This window comes from Lagopus leucura, unplaced genomic scaffold, assembly GCF_019238085.1.
Source record: "Lagopus leucura isolate 7727_CA_CO unplaced genomic scaffold, USGS_WTPT01 Super-Scaffold_73, whole genome shotgun sequence".
Lineage (NCBI taxonomy): Eukaryota > Metazoa > Chordata > Aves > Galliformes > Phasianidae > Lagopus > Lagopus leucura.
In genome coordinates this window covers 26,450,208-26,468,462 of record NW_024962252.1, presented here as the reverse complement: position 1 = coordinate 26,468,462, position 18,255 = coordinate 26,450,208, and the positions used below count along the sequence as shown (strand labels likewise).

The 18,255-nt window shown below is 36.8% G+C and overlaps 1 protein-coding gene across 4 annotated transcripts in view; it reads left to right on the top strand.

The window, feature by feature from the left end:
* ME1 (malic enzyme 1) overlaps positions 1-18,255 on the top strand; it is a 156,500-nt gene that overhangs the window by 14,142 nt on the left and 124,103 nt on the right. The window contains exon 1 of one of the 4 annotated variants that reach the window (XM_042881683.1): positions 13,520-13,626. The exons of the other annotated variants lie outside the window; for them this stretch is intronic. The gene's annotated coding sequence lies outside the window, so the exon portion shown is untranslated. Of the gene's footprint in view, positions 1-13,519; positions 13,627-18,255 lie in introns of those variants that run through there. 4 annotated transcript variants of the gene reach the window in all.

Sequence of the window (18,255 nt, the reverse complement as noted above, 5' to 3'; positions counted from 1 at the left end):
CTGGCATTTTATCTGTCTATTAAGTTCTATCAAATCATGTTAGTTTAATTTTGTGGAAGAATTGTTTGTGTATGTTTATTGCACTGTAGTTGGCCTATCTCAATAAGCTTTTCCAATGCTTTGGCTCAGAATCAGCTGGCTTACACAGATGTGTGAAACTAACTTGAGTGTGCCTTCAGGTTTTTTCCCCTGCTTGTCTCAGAGTAATATCAGCAACAATAATAACACAAACCATTTGATATGAGAGCACCTGGCATTCCTGAACAGAAAGTGCGTGTGTTATTTTTCTGGATATATGTATATATATTTTTTACAATGGCAGTAGTTCTAAAAACTATAATGCCTCTTGAAATGATGCTTTGATGCAGACTCTGATCATTGTGGTGGCCCTGTACTGAGCTAACAACTGTTAAAAGGCAGCCCTTTTCTTGCCTCTATCCATGGCTGTCCCCACTGCAGATGTCATCTACAGTCTCAATGATGTGTGTGCCATTACCTTTTCCAGGTCACTGGCAGAGATGTTACACAGGACAGATCTCATTACAGATTCCTGCAGTACTCCACTTCTAATGGCCACCAGGTGCATGGAATGAAACTAGACTAGATGGAATTTGGTAGGGCACGTGGGTGTTTATTCCTTTTACTTTTGAGTGCCTGTGAAAATCATGTCCCACTGCACTGAAGTTTTGCTGAATGTCCCTGCTACTTCCAAATTAGGTTTAAAGCAATCCCCATGGCACTGATGCACCTTCCTTGCTGTGATCTTGGCCTGCACAATCTCTTTGGAGCTCTACATCCTCAATCACCTCAGCAAATAGAGAAGAAACTTATCTTCTCTAGCTACATTAGGTACTGTGCTTGCAAGAGATAGGAATGAATGTAGAAGCCATAATGTTTTGTTAATGATTTTAAAAATATATACGAATTGGACCTGCACTTAACCTAATTATAATATAATAACATAGGAATAGCACAAAAAGTCTTCGTTGTTCAGAACCTCTACTGACCAGGAACCTCTTCTTAGGGAGAAAGCCAAAATCTGCTGCTGTTAAACCTCTTAGGCTGTTTTTTCGATTTGCAGTTGGTTTGAGCCATTTGTAATTCTTTGTGACTGAATAATTCAGAATAATTTAATTATATTACTCTTGCTTATGTTAACATGTCAGTGGAAATATAACAAGTTCACCATAAAAAAAAGTGTGTCATTTTTCTCTTCTGAATTCTGTTGAAGGGAAAAACAGAGACATGCAGTACTCCATGCTCATGTTAAGAATAGTTTTTAATCCAATTTCTTATATCTTAATTAATGTGCTTACTCACACAGATTTGCAAATTTTAAGCAAGTAATAAACACTGTCCTCTGACTTGCAGTTTCAATAGTAATTAGTGTTAATCTGTCAACCAGATAACCACAGTATATAATTGCAAGGATTTCTTAGGACAACGTAAAGATCAGAATTCTTACTGCATTACATTTCTGGGGCGTGAGTTTTCTAGTTTAGATTTTTTTTTTGTTTGTCTTTTTGTGTTTGTTTCATTCTCTGATGGGAATGGGGAGATTTAAGCATTTTTGTTTGTTTGCTTTTTTAATTTTGGGCTAACTGTAGTCTAAATGGCTGTCTACAACCGGGACTCACTGGTGGACTCCTGGGACATATCTTTTATCAGTGCAAAACAATTCAGTTCAAATACTTTGAGACTAATCCGTAATATAAACCAGTTACAGTAAGTTGAGACAATGAAGAAACTTGATTCAAAAGTGAGCATCCTGTTACAAAGAAAAGAAATATAATGTGCATTCAACCTATATAAATAATTGAAGAAACACTTTATGCACCCTGTCACCAAGGAAAATTATTCACAGAATGTTTAAATGTTGCTCTGAAAGTAATGCCTCCTATTTATTTCCATGAAAGCTGCATCAGATATGAAGAGCACAACAGCACTATTTGATAGAACAAATTCTCAGCTACAAAACACTATTGGTCATGGTCACCATCATTAGCTGAGCATTTTTGCTGGCGATGATCAAGAGCATGCATGCTGAGCTCATAAAAAATCTGCACCACTGAAGGTGACCTATTGTCTCACAGCTACTAGGATGGTGTTGTTGCTAGAATTACGTTGCCCATGCTGTCCGTCTTTCAGGAGACTGAACAGATGGAAGTCAGAAGGTGCCCAATCTGGACTATGAAGTAGATGTGGTAGGACAGTCCACTCAAGACTGCCAATGTGCTCTGTGGGTTCAAATTATTATAAAGATCATTCTGTAGTGTGTTACAAGAAAATTGTTATATTCTCTGACTTTACTCCAGAATTGTGAGCCTTCAGCTTAGCCAGATTCATGTTGTAATGGTCAAAGTTGATAGTTTCTTCAGTTGTAGAAAATCTAGAAGGATCACCCTTTTTCTGTCTCAAAAATCAGTTCACATCACTTTGTGTCTTGAGCTTTTTCTTGAATAGGGAATTCAGATGTCACTCCATGGACTCTGATTCTGCTTCACTGTGGTGATGCCACATCTTGTTGCTGGTAATAATGTGATTGTAAAAACTATCAATTCCAGCTTTGTATTGATTCAGTAAGACTTGACAAACTTGCCTACAGAGTTCTGTTCCTGTGTGAACATTCATGGGACCAACCTGGCACAAACTTTGCAATATTCTAATGTTATCTCCGTAATTTACAACACACTGAAGCCAATATTAATCTCTGTATACGGTTCCTTGGTTATGCAGACCAGCTGATCAAGATACTCTTCATTTTTTAGCGTGACACCTGTGTGTGGCCATCTACAATGTGACTTGTCTTTCACACTGCTGTCACCACTGATGAAACACACCCCTCACTGCACTCATGTCTGCTGTTTGGTCTCTCTAGACCAAGTATCAGTGGGTGCAATTTTTTCCACATGGAGGAATTCAGTTACATATCCTTGCTTCATAAACACTTCTGCTACAATCTGTCGTGCAGAAACAAAATGTGAAAGAATATTGGTGGGAAGGTTCATTCTCTACTGCCAGACTTCCAACATCTGCCTCTGTAGTTATGGGCCTACAGTAGTCGTTGCTTTCAGAGCAGTCCTTCTGTGTTATACCTTAAATTTGCACCTACAATAGCCTTCCTGAGGTTTCCACTTCAAGTAGAATTTCATTTGATTGTTGGACCTGAAATATGGATGCTCATAGTTGGAACTGATTTACTCTTTTTTTTTTTTTTTTTTTTTTTAACTCTTTAGCAAACTTTCCTAACAGAGAAATGTAAGGGTTTCCTCTGTAAATAAATTAGATCAGTGAGATTAGACACACAACAAAAGTCATGCAGCACTTTCTGAGGGGTATTCTGTTTATTCCTTACATTTGTAATGTGCATTGAGATAGAAATATGTTGTTTTAGAATACAGTAATGTAAGAATTATTTTAAAAAGGTGTGGAGTAGCCTATATACAAATTTTGTTTACACAAAGGAAAATCCTTCTCAGTTTATTGGATATGAAGGCCAGATCATATTCCTCATAGGCCATTAAATATTTCATGTTCTGAGTCTGACTGATGAAAATATTTCTGCTACACTTGAATTGCCAGTGTTTTAAAAATCAAGCGTGGTTCAATGCGTAGTCACACTGAATCCTGACATTGAATGACTGGCTTAGAGTTCAGTGGGGCCAGTTCCTGTGTTTTTTTCATCTTCAAGAAAAGCAGAGTTGGCAATTCTCTTTTGTTTCCTTCCTGACTTTTTTTTTTTTTTTTTTTTTGGTATGCAATATGTATTAAACCTTTTGTAAGCATATTTCGAACTTCATTTCCTTCGTTGTTATCTAATCACTTTGAATGGATAACGCTTGGGTCAAGTGTGTTTTTGGATGTTTACTCCAAACATAGGAATAAAAAAACCCAACAAAATAAAAGAGCTTTTATGGTGGAGGTAACATGCAGTCAGAAGATCTGATGCTGAAATTCCTGTGTCTGTTAGTATTGTTGGATGGCTGCTGTTTTGTTCCTGTGTAATATCTTAAGTTAAGTAGTTAAGTAGTAGTTAAGTATTAATTAGTATGAAAAATTAAAAGGAATAATTTAGTTAACTGTGTTTAGGCCGTTAAGTTACTAGCATCATCTTACAAAGTCTCTCTTGCTGTTGTTTAATGCTGAGTAGGACGCAAACAGTGGAATTCAAACTAATATTCATATGGGGCAGATTCCCCCTACCTCATCTGTTTCTGAATGGCTACGAAGATGCAATTCATTTTGCAGCTCCTCATGCTGGCAGGAAGATAGATATCAGAATTCCATAACTGCATTGGCTGTGAAAGAAGTTTTCAGCTCTTCCTGTTATACATGTTTCTGTGCTCATGTTCGAAGCACAAACCCCTTAAAACACATTAATCATAGAATCATAGCTTGTTTCAGCACTGTGTAGAAATGGAGAGTAAAATCAGCCTTTTAGGTAAAGCATCTTCTGATATTCTATAAGACAAACCACGGGACAACTTTTCCATGAATTCTCCTAGAAATTATTGGAAAACAACATGATAGTGTTTTTATCCATTTTACTTCATTCATCATACATCATTTATGGGATGTATGCCTTGGTCTTTTCTTACAGGTTACTGATGTGTGTGTACATAGGAGCAAACTCCTTACACAGTTAAAAACAAAAAAAAAAAAAAAAAAAAAAAAAAAACAAAAAAAACTTTTATATGACTGTCACCTGGAAAATTGTTTTTAGATGGCTATCTAAATCTTTCTGATCACAGAATCATAGAGTTTGTGTTGGGAGGGACCATTAAAGGTCATCTAGTTCAACATCCACAATAAACAGGGATGCCTTCATCTAGATCACGTTGCTCAGAGCCCTGTTCAGCCTGATCTTGACTGTCAACGATGGCTTGACAAAAATAAAAAGGTTAATTTGCAGAATATAGAAGGGGTCTGGGTAGGGATTTTGAGGCAGACTTTGAGGGCAACACAAAACAGGCATAGTATATCTTAGCATTCCTAGTATGTCATAGCCTGGGAGGATTCCAGAAAGTTTTCTTATTGCAGAAGTAGGTATGTTTTCTCTTATTTTTTTTACTAGACAAAGTTGATAAAGTGCATGCAAGAATCACCTCATTCGAGGAACTGGAAAGCTTCAGGTTTTGTAAATATATTCTGCTTGGAAAGTATCCTGACTGCTTATTCCTTCCCGTTCCCTGCTTCAGAAATTACTTGTATGACCTTGCTATCTACTTTGGCTCAGTAAAGGAAATAACACGCCACTTTTAATTTCAGTCAGGGTGCTATATTAACCATTAATTAATGGATTATATATTAGTTTCCATTTCATTGTGTACAAAACTGTTTTTGATCACACTGAAATAGTTCTCAGTATGTGCATGTTTTTAAAGGACTGCTTGAACATGCTGTTCAACAGAAACAAGCTACATTGACCAAAATTATTTAACCAGGCATACTTATTTTATGACAACAATGTTCAGAATTGCTCTTGCAGGCTGTGTGAGGACTGAGCTGTGACTATGCACAGGGCTGCTGCAGGGCTCTGCTGCTACAAGTGTACCTGCAAGAGGAATTTGCTGAGCTGTTGAGCTTTGCTACTGTCCTAGAAGATTTGAACTGATCTTCCAAAAGCACGCATCTGCTGGCATGAACCTCAGCTTTGCTGCTCACGTTGTTGTTTGGCCAGACTTTGTTTTTTCCTCCCCCATGTTGACAAAACTTTCTCTATTGCATTAATGTAGGCTGATCCTGTGCTGGATGGCTCTACTTCACTGGTCAATCACTAGTGATCGCTTTTCAGAGTATGCGTAGATGTCTTCTCTCCCTCTCCCTTTTACAGAAACTTTTTACCATCTGCAGTGTTACTTTTTTTATTTTTTAGTAATTTGATTCTGAATTACTGTTCTGTATGCCACTGAAAATGATTCCTTCTGGAATCAATCTTTTCAGTGCACATTAGAAACGTATTAATCAGATCGTAAACGCACTGGAGAGGATTGTTAAATTGCAAAATATCCAACTGCTGAGCAATAGAATATATATATATATAAATATACATAACATATTTATATTTTGATGATCCTCATGGAATCAATGCATTTAAAAGTTGCAGTATTGTGCACTGTTGTTTGTTTGTTTCTATGTAAGAAATGTTCAAGGTGAGAACTGAACCCTCTAGCAATGTCTTCCTTGAAAAGTTTGTACTTCACATTGTTTCTAAACTGCCAAGTAGTATAGGATGAGTAAACACATTTGAAATAATGGGGGAAAAAAAAATTTGTCTGTAATTATCTGGGCTAAGCTGAAGGAAAAAAAAAAAATCACATTATTCTATGATCTAACTTAAAAACAATATTAACTGTGTTTAGGACAGTCCAAAGGAAAAGCAGATGATTATCTCTCAGCCACTAGTTATTATTGTAAACATTAATATAAGCCATGGACAAGGTGACATTGTTAATTAGGAAAATGAAGTTGAGTTCATCTTTTCATAATGTTGTCTGGAAAGTTCTCACCAGTGGATGCTACTGTAAAAATGACCTTAAAAAGAAGTTCAGTTCAAGTGAAAGAAAAGTTGCCACATTAGCAGATACTTATTATGTTTCCTTTTGTTGCAGAGTATTCACCCCTTTCACAGAAAAACAAATGAGCTGCTAGATTCTGTCCAGAAATTGATGTGGTGAGAAGAGGAAGCTATTGTTTGAACCTCTTACTCATTTTCCAAGATGAAAATGTGAACACAAATGCTTCCAGCTCTCTTAGGAGAAATATTTCTGCATCCTTTTTGTTCACTTTTTCAAACAGCTATTCACTTTCTAAAAGTCTATATTTAGCGGGAAAAAAAAGGTTGAAACCCAAAAGATCCTGACAAGAACCACAGGGAGTAGCGGTGAAAGGGAACACAAACAAAGTTCAGGGGAGATAAGGAGACAAAACAGGAAAAGCCTACACAGAGAAATTGCAGATTGTCCCTTTTCTCATTTAGTATCACAGAAAATATATGGTAAAATACTTATCTGGGGTCTATGCAGATTTTGAGAAACTGAAGGAACACTGAAAATGCAAAATAAAATATCGGGCAGAGCTTAGAGCTGGCATTCTAAATGGACTCTGAAGTAATTCTGTTTTCAAAGATGAAAGTACAAACAGCCCAAAAATGACATTGCTGCTGAAGGGAGAATTGGTAGTGAAAGAAAAAGAAGCTTCAGCACTTTCATGTGGTTTCTAACTGAAAAAAATCTTACACTAGATGATGATCTGGATGTTGCAGGGGAATACCTTACCTGGGACTTGTTCTGAATTCTGCTTGTGTGAGAGGAGACGTAGGAACAGTACTGAGAGATGCTTTCTTCTCACCAATTCTTCCATGCTCTACTTAAGGTCAAGTTTTCTTCTTGGGAAGTAAGACCAAAGCCATTCTTCCTTCACTTGATGAGGGAAGATTAGACCTCACTAAGGTGATTAGAATTTGCTAAGATGAACAGTATAGCATCTTTATTATTAAGCTGTATGATGAGACAGACTGTGTTATCAGAAAGCTTGAACACTATGTGTGTACTGGAAAGAAGGGCTGGTTGGAACTACATGAAATTCCTCAAAGGCAAGTGCACAACCATGCATTTAGGGTGGAATAAGGCCATGAGTAGATAGGTTCAAAAAGAAGTAGAGAAAAAACTGCTCTGTAGATAAAGATCTGGTGAAGTAAAAGATTAGTTACCAGTGTTCTTCTGCAATAGAGAAAGCTAACTGTAACCTAGGCTGGATAGACAAGCTGGAATGTGAGAAATCTCAATGGATATGAAATAAAAAATATTACCAGGAAGATGTTCGGGCTGCCTGCAGAGAGTTGGAATCTGCGTTCTCAGTGCGACTTGGTGCTCACCTGGAGATGTCCCTAGTCCTATAGCAGTTGAGCCAGAAGTCCTATCTCATCTGTATGATTCTGTTTTATTTATGGTTGACGTGAACTATATGAATAAAATAAAGGCTTAGATTTAATACTAGCAGGGTTATAATGTTTTCTTCCCTTGAAATAAGGGCTAGTTATCCTTTTCCCTCCAAAACCAAACCAAAACACCTTTTATCAAGAACTAACTTAAATATCTAAGAATTGCTTAAACTATAGGATATGCATTTTCTGGCTTTGATTTTAAGTATGAGAATGCAGTACAATAGATGATCTGATTCTCTTTAATTCAGCTCAAGTGTCATCTATGCACAAGGCTAGACGCTACAAGGGGAAATCAACTCCAGAAACCCCATTTTTCTCTTTGTTGCCCTGCCTTTCTTCATCCATCCCGGTAGTGTATTTTAGTCTGTTTTCATAAGTATAATCTAAAGATTGGTTAAAGGTTGTGTCATGAATTGTCTTATGGTTCTCACGTACTTTTTTATCAACTCGAGGACAAAAAGTTTTTCTAAATCAAAGAGTTTATAAATTAAACTTATAATTACTTTCCTGTGGAGTTAAGCTAATGGGAAAATATTTAGTAACATGATGTGACCATTCATTCTGAGCACAAAGTTATAATAATTTTGAGCTCATGTCAGAGAGGGAAAAAAGATTTTTTTTTTTTTTTTTTTTTTTTTTTTTTTTCGGATAACCTATGCCTGTTCTTTAAGGAAAAAGAATGGTTTTCTTCTTAAAAATGTCTTTTGTTAGCAGGTGGGCTTTTTACCAGCCAATTCTCAAAAAAGCTTGGAATGTATTTTGGTGGTTTCCTCTATTTGGAAAGAAAAAAGTGGAAAAACCAATCAAGAAACATAGAAACCAGTCCAGACCCGCCCTATCTCCAGTGGTAATTATCTATCAAATGCTGCTAACCTAAGTAGATATTACCAATTGCTGCTCTGCTCTGTCATTTCATTATCCAGTATGTTGGTTTTGTGGGGGTGGTAGAGAGAAAGAGGGGTTTAATGTTGTTTTCTGTTACTTGGATACTGTTTTATCCAAGCTGACTGCAGTATTATTTATGGAATTGACAAACCCATTTCTGTATTTTAAAAGTCCTGATCTCAAATCGTGCTTCTAAAATGAACAAAAATTTTACTCATTATGAAAATTCTGGAAAGAATAGAGCAGAAAGAAATAAGCTTTTTTTTTTTTTTTAATGACTTTTATAGTACTTATGTGTATATATATCTGAAGAGCAGGTCATGACAATATTCCCAATCGTTTAGGTGGAAGTTTTGCTTGAATGAGTTAGAAAGTATGCTGAAATCCTTGGGATATTGTTCATCTGAAATAAACCAACAAAAACTTTAGTTTTGAAAGAATGTGAATTTCCTGCAAAATATAATTCTTCTTAGAAGGAGCTAAGTTGACTGCTTTTTGATTTTTAAATGGACAGATTTTCTTAATAGTGTAATTAAAGCAAAGAATGAAAAGGCATTAAAACTTAGCACAATTATGAATAAATGATTCACCAGAAAAGGAAATGGGATGGGAAAGGACAGTACTATGAGAGCACACCCAGAAGGTTCTGGCAACCTGCTTTTGGATACTGACACTGACACATTAAAAATGGCAGATGATAGATCTACAGTATTGTCATAGGTAATAATCCAGAGAAAAACTGTGGATCTTCATTACTTTGTACTCTAAAATATTGCAATTTTCTGTTGTTTGTAGCAGTTGTTTTTTCTTTGGTAAAGTCTATGGTGGAATCATCTTGTTCATCAAGAATATGTCTTTGTATGCAACAGGGTAAATGCTGTGGATTCTGTGTACATGAATACAGAATTTTTTAATTTGCCTTGTTTTTTGGGTTTTGTATGTACCTTTTTCTATTTGTGCCCCTATTTGAAAAATATAAAAGGTTAATAATGTTTCAGTGCTGCTTAGCTCATTTTCCTACATGTGGGAGAAATTAGAGGATCTAGCAGAGGTTTTTTTTATTGTTTTCTGTAAGCATTACTAATAATAGACTTAATTAAGCCTTTAAACAAAAGCATTCATTTTGCAGAGGACTACTAAATAGTTCTGGTTGAACGCAGTAATTTAAACATTCCAGCTTTAATAACTTGCCAAGCTAGGAGATACTTTCCCAGGGGAATAGCATATTTTGAGTACCTGCTTTGTCTAGGACATCCTCACATCCCCTCCCAGTTTGTGATTTGTAATTCCTTCTGAAGACCAACAGGGATTTGTATTTCAGTAGGGAAGTGCAGCATGTGATAACTGGTTCTGAGGTGCCTTTTGTGGAAAGCTTTTTCCAATATGATAGATCAGAAATGCTGCCTTTGGACATGAAGCCAGCAGATTGCTTTATGCTTAGGGCATGCTATTTCAAGACCATGTGGTGGAGAAGCAGCCTGGAAGGTTGCACATAATTATGAAATGAAATGGGTACATGAAGATGCTGATATTGGTAAATTTAAAATTTATAGTTACTGGAGGAAGCAAATAACCAAGGCCATGAATTCCAGATTAGTGAATGCATGTATCAAGGTGGAATCAATACAACCACTCACTCATTGGGTTACAGGCTTTCAGCACTGCTGGAGAGCCCTGCCTCATTCTCCAGTGCAGTGCCCGCTTCCTCCACTACAGAGGCTGCCCTTTTCTGCTGAGGAAAGGAAAAGTTACTTTTTGCAGTTAAGCTTTTCTTCTGGACATAACTAAGGAGCAAAAAGAAAAGATGCTTTACATGTATTTATGTGGCGCATGAAATAGTTCGTGGCAACCCAAAGCTCTTTTGACACAACTGCTTGCAGCTTTTCAGTCTTGTATTCTTCTTAGCTCACTCTCTTCAGCCTTTGCCTTTGCATTCATGCCTTGGTGTTTCCATGCACAAGTTGGACTTGCTCCATGTTGTTCATGATTCATACCTGTGAGCTCCGTTTCACTAAGATATCAATAGAAAATAAATCCTGCAAATGTTTTACTTGCTTAGTTTGCTTTTCCTTCTCCATCTGCTTGGGCCTTCTGCTGGACTGTTCCACTCCCTTTACTTTCTGTCACAGCATTTAACTTTTCTTCTGCGCTCCTTCTCTGCTCAACTTTCTGTGATGCTCCTCCAGCAGCTCTCAGCAACTCCTTTTTGAGCCTTTCCTGTTTTTATTCTTTCCTAGAAATGTCTGTGGTTCCTGTGAGAGACAAATAGATCCATTTTGGGGCTGTGCCTCAGGAAGGCCAGTGACTGTCATATTCATATTCCTGTGAACAGCGAGATGTGTTTTTTCCTATAGGAAAACCAGTTTTTCTCATGAATCTTGTAAACGGATTTCTAAAGTTCTATCTGTGTAAATCACATTTCCTCCTAGAAAAATAAGCTGCTGTTGGAAAATTTTGCTTATTAAATCTTTGACATATGGTCTTATTTTGAGTTCCAGTACAGATGAAAGAAATCTGTTCTAAGAACTGTGCTGAGAGAATCATAATTGACATAGTACCAGTCCAGTACCAAAAACTGCTTTGAAACCAGCCCTTTTGGAGCAAAAATAACCAGAGCAACCTCTCTAGAAAACAATCATGCTCATTTAGAAGATTGCTAGGCCCTCCTCTCGCAGAAAATAGTGGTAGGTTTGCTAAAACTCAGGAACAATGGGGAAGTAACAAAATATTTTTAGTTTACTGTTAGGCTTCAGATACCAATTCATCAGGAATAATTGTGGAGATTTGAAAGCTTTTATGTGTTCTTGTGACACAGTCTCTGTAATAGTCGCTGCAATATTATTGCAGTACAGGTCGCTAAGATGCAGACAACCACTGTGAATTTGGCCCACCATTCCATTTAAAATTTCTGTCATAAGCTGTTTAAAATTCCAAAAAGATGTCTTAGTTGACTGAAGCCAAATAGCAGCCTGATGTGCTTGTTAAAACACTTACGGCTCAATGTGTTCTGTCATTTGAGTTTAGCAGCAAGTCATCTTGCTGTTTAACTTTTGGAGCCATTTTGTGGGGCTCCTCTCATCCTTTTAAGAAAAAGCTTGATATTTAGAAAAAGTGTTCAAATATGGTAGAAATTGTGAGAGTAATAAAGTCCACAGTTTTGCCTTCAACTACATGGCATGCAATAGATGAAATAGAAATGCAACTTAGGTCTGTATTCTGCTTTCTGCTACTTCATCAGATATTGTTCTAGCCATCAGGGAGCTTATGAACATTAAACTTCATTTAATAACAGCAAAGAAGAGACTGTACTATCAAACAATGAAAAAAAACCTTTAGTTTTGTATAACAGAGCACAGAAATTTAATGCAGACCAAAGAAAGCTTTTTGGTGTTTCTAAGGTAGATTAAAAGCTAGAAGCAAAGGGGTCTTATCAATGTTTATAAATATCTAAAGGATGGGTGTCAACAGGATGGAGTCAGGCTCATTTTGGTGGTGCCCAATGGCAGGACAAGGGGCAGTAGCCACAAACTGGAACACAAGAATTTCCATCTGAACATGAAGAAAAACTTCCATACAGTGAGGACAGCAGAGCACTGGGAACAGGCTGTGCAAAGAGGTAGTGGAGTTTCCTTCTATGGAGATATTCATAATCCTACTGGATGCTATCCCATATAGCCTACTTTAAGGAACATACTTTAGCAGGGGCTCTCTGCTCCAGGGAAATTTCAGAGCTGCTTGCTTTTTTTTGTGGCTTCCTTATTGGTGGCCCTTTTTGCATGTTTCCATCTTCTGAGTAAAGGATAGTGAGAACACGCCATTTGAACTGTAGGATATAATGGAGTAAGTTTAGTGTGCTAATTTGTACTATGGAGGTTAATAAACAACCAAAACACCTGGATTGGTTGTTGGCTGTGTGACTTATCTTACTGTGCACTGTTGTATTTCAAGAATCAAACAGACTTTTTTTTAAACTGAACTGGTTATGAAGCAGATGAAAGCTGATGATCCTTCACCGCTCATAGCCTGAGTAGATCTCCTGTGTTGCCTAAAATATGACTCAAATAGGTCCTTAAGCCTAGGGATCCCAGATACTTCTAAGAAAATATCTTTAGATTTGTCAGTCCTATAACTTGGTCTTCACTGCATGAACGTTGCTGGGAAATATTTTAGCTATTAGCCCATGAATGCTCTGGTTTCCCAATTTATCTCCAAGCTATTTCCCCTGCTGTGTTAACCACCCACAGTGTGCACTGCTGTGTAGGTGCAGTGTTTACAGGTCTGCAGCTCCATGAGTTCAGAACAGTCTTGCACTAAGGGCAGTGTTGAATACCAGCTCTGAATTAATCAGGTTTAAACAAGATATTTGTTCTCATTTTGCATGAGTGATGGATGTGACACAATGCTTTCCTCTGTGGCAGTCACATAGCTAGAACCTTTTAATGGGATGGGATGATTAGATACTAGAAAATGAGAAAGATGGGAAGAGAGGGACAACATTTCCTTTGGGCTCAATCAAATATGCTTGTGTTTAATATTTACTCCCAGGATATGTTTTTCAATGTTCACACAGGAAATGTTTTGCTTAAAATAATTTCTGTTTTGTTTTGCTGCTTTGCTTTAATTTTTCATGATTATTTTTGTTTTGTTTTTAGACTAGGATTTCTGTGACTGACACAGAAAGACAAAAGGATGAGAAAATCCACGGTTTGCTTTGAAAATGGTAGCAACTTGGAAAGAATCAGTTCTCCTGTGAGAGGATTCTTTGCATTTTTTCATCTTCAAAGATTTTCTTTCAGGTAGAAATCTTGTGTGTCTGATAGCAAATTCAGATGGCTTTATGTTGGCTGGTTTCCTTAACTACTATTCAGATTTTATTTCTATAATGTTCAGTTTTCTTAATCCAGTGTTTGCTTTTGATGAATCTAATTCTTTTGGAGAGCAGTCAAATGTAAAGAAAAGTGATATACCCCATGCTGTCACAGTTTTTCCATATGTTTTTCAATCTGATCCTTTATATGCATCTATCCCACCCTAAGCAGATACAACTGATATACAGGTTGTATTTTGGCAAAAGCAGAACTCTTGAATCCACTGGGCATATCGTTTTAAAGTGGAATTACTCTGTCATCAGTAGAAACTTTCCTTTGATCAACTTTTTCCATACTTCAGAAAGCTGTTGCATAACTTCTCTTTCTCTAGGTAACAAGTTAAATGATAGTTTTAAGTAACAAAATCAGAGCTCATGCTAAGATTCTGGGCTCACTGTGTCTTATTTTTCCCATTGATTTTATATACCAAAAGTTTGCCACCTTAGTCGTCTGATCCTTTCTTTTTTCCTCCCATGATAACTGAAATAATAGAAACAAAAGTGATATTTAATTTCTGTAGCGAAGTTCAAATAAGCTTATTATGTTTTGTACAAATATTAACTGTAAGACAAAGCTGTGTGCACTCTTCTATCACTTGACTGCTGTTGCCTGGCTCTGAGATAATGTTTGCCTATGGTTCTAGTAATGAGAACAGCTATTGATGGCTCTGCTTAGTGCTTAAGAATGCAAAATAGAAAAACAGATCCTGTCATGAAACCAATACTTCATTCCTACACACTTAGCAAAACTGAAAGAGAGTATGTAAGAGGGTAAGAAAGGTATAGATTATATCTAGGTTTGTTCACTAATTTTTTGTAATACTGGTAATGAAGTGTGGAAATGTGCTACCAACTGCTTCAATATATTATTGAAATTGAGAGGTTTTGATTATAACTGTGTTGGATGTTTACGTAACTAGAAGAGTTTCTTGCCCCCAACAAGACTGTTTCATTACCGAATGCTTTAATTTATGCATGCTAAGAATCTTGTGAGGCCCTGTTCAGAAGTGCTAGGTGCGGGCCCGTTATCTGATTTTTTGTTCTTAATGTTTGAGTTCGTGACAACTGTAATGTGCTTTTATACTATATTCCACTTTGTAAAGCAAAAAGAGTGGTAGAATAGCCCTAAAAATTTAATAAAGCTGTAAAGGATTCAGTATTTGGCAAAGATCTGTAGCAGAATTTAGGATTTATTTATTTTTTTTTTGTGTGTGTGTGTGTGTGTGTGCATTAAACATGATAAAAACAATCACAATTAATATCTGCATATATTTCTTTTCTACATTCTTGAATAGCCATCTGATGTAGTTTGGAAAGTAGGAGTTGTAGCCAATGAAATTAAATGACAGTTTAGGTAATATAAGTCTGTCTAGCGTAGTTTATCGGACAGTACAGTATAATCACCTAGTAATATAATCTTTCAATGTATTTTTTATTAATACTGTATAAGCCAATTAAGATGCCTAAAGTTTCTACTTACTAATGAAGAAAGCAGTACAATTTATTGGGTGCAGCTATTGGTTATGCGATGCTACACTTAAGAAGGAAAATATTGGCTTCTAGTGCTGATCCAAAACTAACTAGCCAGGCTGTAAGCCTCAGGTCTGTTTTGCAGATTGCAAGGCCTGGCTGCATGCTTGGCCTAGAGATGTCAGTGTAGCAGAAGTCAGCTGTGTTACTAGAGTGATTTACTGCTATGGCTGTGTACTATATAATGAATCTCTTGCAGTCTATCCAAGACTATTCAGTGTGTCACTGTACGCTTGTCTCCTGTTTCTGTATGCCTTTAGTTACAAGTTTTCACTGTAACTGTCTTCATAGTTGCAATAAAAATTTTAATTCTGTGGAGGCCTGAGAATGAGGAAAAAAAAAGTTGATTTTCAGTGTATCAGTAAATTCTAGCAACACTGAATGGGAAAACAATGCATTGGTGATTAGAATTTCAGGGAAGGATCTGCAACTCTATGTAAGCACTTCTTTTTTTTTTTTCTTTTGAGTAGAAATTGAAATGTCCTTGAATCTGAGAGTTGAGTCATACCATAACATTTTAATTTGTTATGTAGAAGAAAAGTGTTAGAAATGTCGGTTTGTTTTGTAACATCTGAAGAATTGCATCTATAACCACAGCAGGATAGCTGAGTCATCTAGATTGTATGGCATGTTGTACCTGCTTGGTTAGTGCTTTTTATTACTGCCATATATCTCATAACACAGAAATTCAGAAGAACGTCTGTAAGAGTTCCATCTTAAGGTGAAAGCTTAGGATAGATTTAAGATTTAGTAGATCTTTGGAATGAGACTACCTCCTAAAGAAAACCACACGTGGAAGAAGAAGAAAGGAGTAGAATTGTGCTCAGCTTAAATGACCCATTGAAAAGTCTCTCAAGAAAAGAGAAGAAAATGACTTGAAAGAGAATGCTGCAAGTAGAACACTTATTGTTTTGGCAAAATTATTATTAGATAAATTATCTGTCTGCTGGATGGATATTTTATAGTAGATAAGATAAATGGCCAGATTAGCTGTGCTTTGGAAACAGGTGGAATCAGAGAGTAATCTTGGTTTTAGTGTACTACTGGGCTCTAAGAACAAATGCCAAGATTAGATGAAGCAAGTTCCCCAGACAGAAGACTTGGATAGTCTTTGCTATTTTCATATATTTATATGTTTCCTGTTCTTAGACTGAGATTATGAAAGGAAAAGTAAGTTTCAAACCATAGAATGAAGAAATACCTGATACGCATGTAACATGTGCTTTTATTGTATGACCAAAAAGATTTACAGATGATAGACTGTGTAATCCAGAATGGATCTGAATTACCTATGACAGTGGAAAGCTTTTAGTCCAGAATGGCTGTTTACACTACTTTTGGTCCAAAAAAGAGAAAAATGCTCATCCTAGTGGCCAGCTCAGTGTCTCTGTAGAGTAAGCACAGAGCCCAGAGATCTGATTTAGAGTAGGACTGCGCTACACATCAGTCATCTGATAATATATTCATCATTTAGGTTCAGTAAGTTTGATACCAACAGTTCTCTGGTCAAATCTTATCCAGGCCACTCTTCCTGGAGCTGTATTGCTTAATAGGGAGTGTCCTATCAAGCTGCAGCTGTTGTACTGCTATAGGTGTGGAGTGAGCTGTTTTAACATTCTAATTTTTGAGCCTTAGCCCCATGTGAGTAGAAGCAGCAGTGGAAAGTTTCAAGAAAATGTGACCTATTCAGGACAACACGGGTAGCAAGGTGTAGAAAATAGATGTAAGATTTCTCCATGAAAGCAACTACAAATCAAATGGGCACGTAGTATCGTGGTCATGAGAGGGAAATTTCACTTTTTATAAAGTTGCTATAGTTAGGAAGATGTTTAAAAATAAATGTTAAGGTATGCTAATCTCTGTTAGAAGCTTTTCTTTATAAGTTTTTGAGCTGCCTGCTAAACAAACCTCAGATTTGAGCCTCCTTTGCTGATCACCATTTCTTTCTGCCTGCTTCCTTTTGCATTGCATTATTTTAGACTATTACTGTGTATTTCATTTTGCTATTGTGGTGCTACTAGAAGAAAAACAATTTAGATAGCGCTTTGCCTTACTCTAAGCAAATCTAAGCTACAGTATTTAAAATATTTATTTGTATTAATTATTTTTTATGCTGCTGAAGAGAAACTTGTCCTGTCAGGAGCACAGAACACAGTAGTTGATAATCGCTTTACTCTCTGAAAGGCAACAATAAAATCTGCTAAGCATATCAGGTCTATCAAATCCCCTCAGGATTTCAGGGCTTACTAACCTGTATTTGGATAAGTGGATATTTTAAACAGATGGACTTTTTGGCAGTCACTGAAATTCCTCATCTACCTACATGGAAATCTGACTGACTCTCAAATAATATCTGATTTTGCACATGTAACTGGCATATTGAAGACTGCATACGTGGAAACTGTCCTTTATATAATATTTATGATTAAATACCTTCATTTGGCATTTCATTTGGAAATGCTCTAGTTAGCAATATATGTCAGTTGTCAGCCAATATTACACTTGTCTAAATTCCCTTCATAAATAAAGGTTCCATGTTAGTTATTCCACTGATAGCATTGCAGACATCCTTGATTATAGTTATACCAGTACTGACTCACAGCATCTTCTGCTCAAAAGAATTCATTTCTATAGTAAAATGGGAATTTCCGGTAAGGTCTAGTAAAAATTAGTGTCATCTTTATTTAAAAAAATTTGCTACCAGCTCACTGGTGACTTTCAAGTGGGTGCTCACAAAGCCCTCAGTGCCCTTGTTCCCCCAGGCATCTGTCAGAATCTGTCTGCAGTCCTTGACTGCACACAGCAGCCACCTCCTTCTTGGAAGTGCCGCAGGTTGTGCAGCTCGATGGCAACATGTACTGGGGGCCTTGAGCAGATCTGATGTCTTGCAGGATTCTGAGCTTATCAGCGCTGGGTGTTCAGCAGTACAATTCTTCTGTGATGTTCAGCATGTCCTGGGGGACTTCCACAGGCAGCTCCTCTGTAGACTCAGGGGTCCTACTGGGGCATGGGGACCTGCAGAGCATAT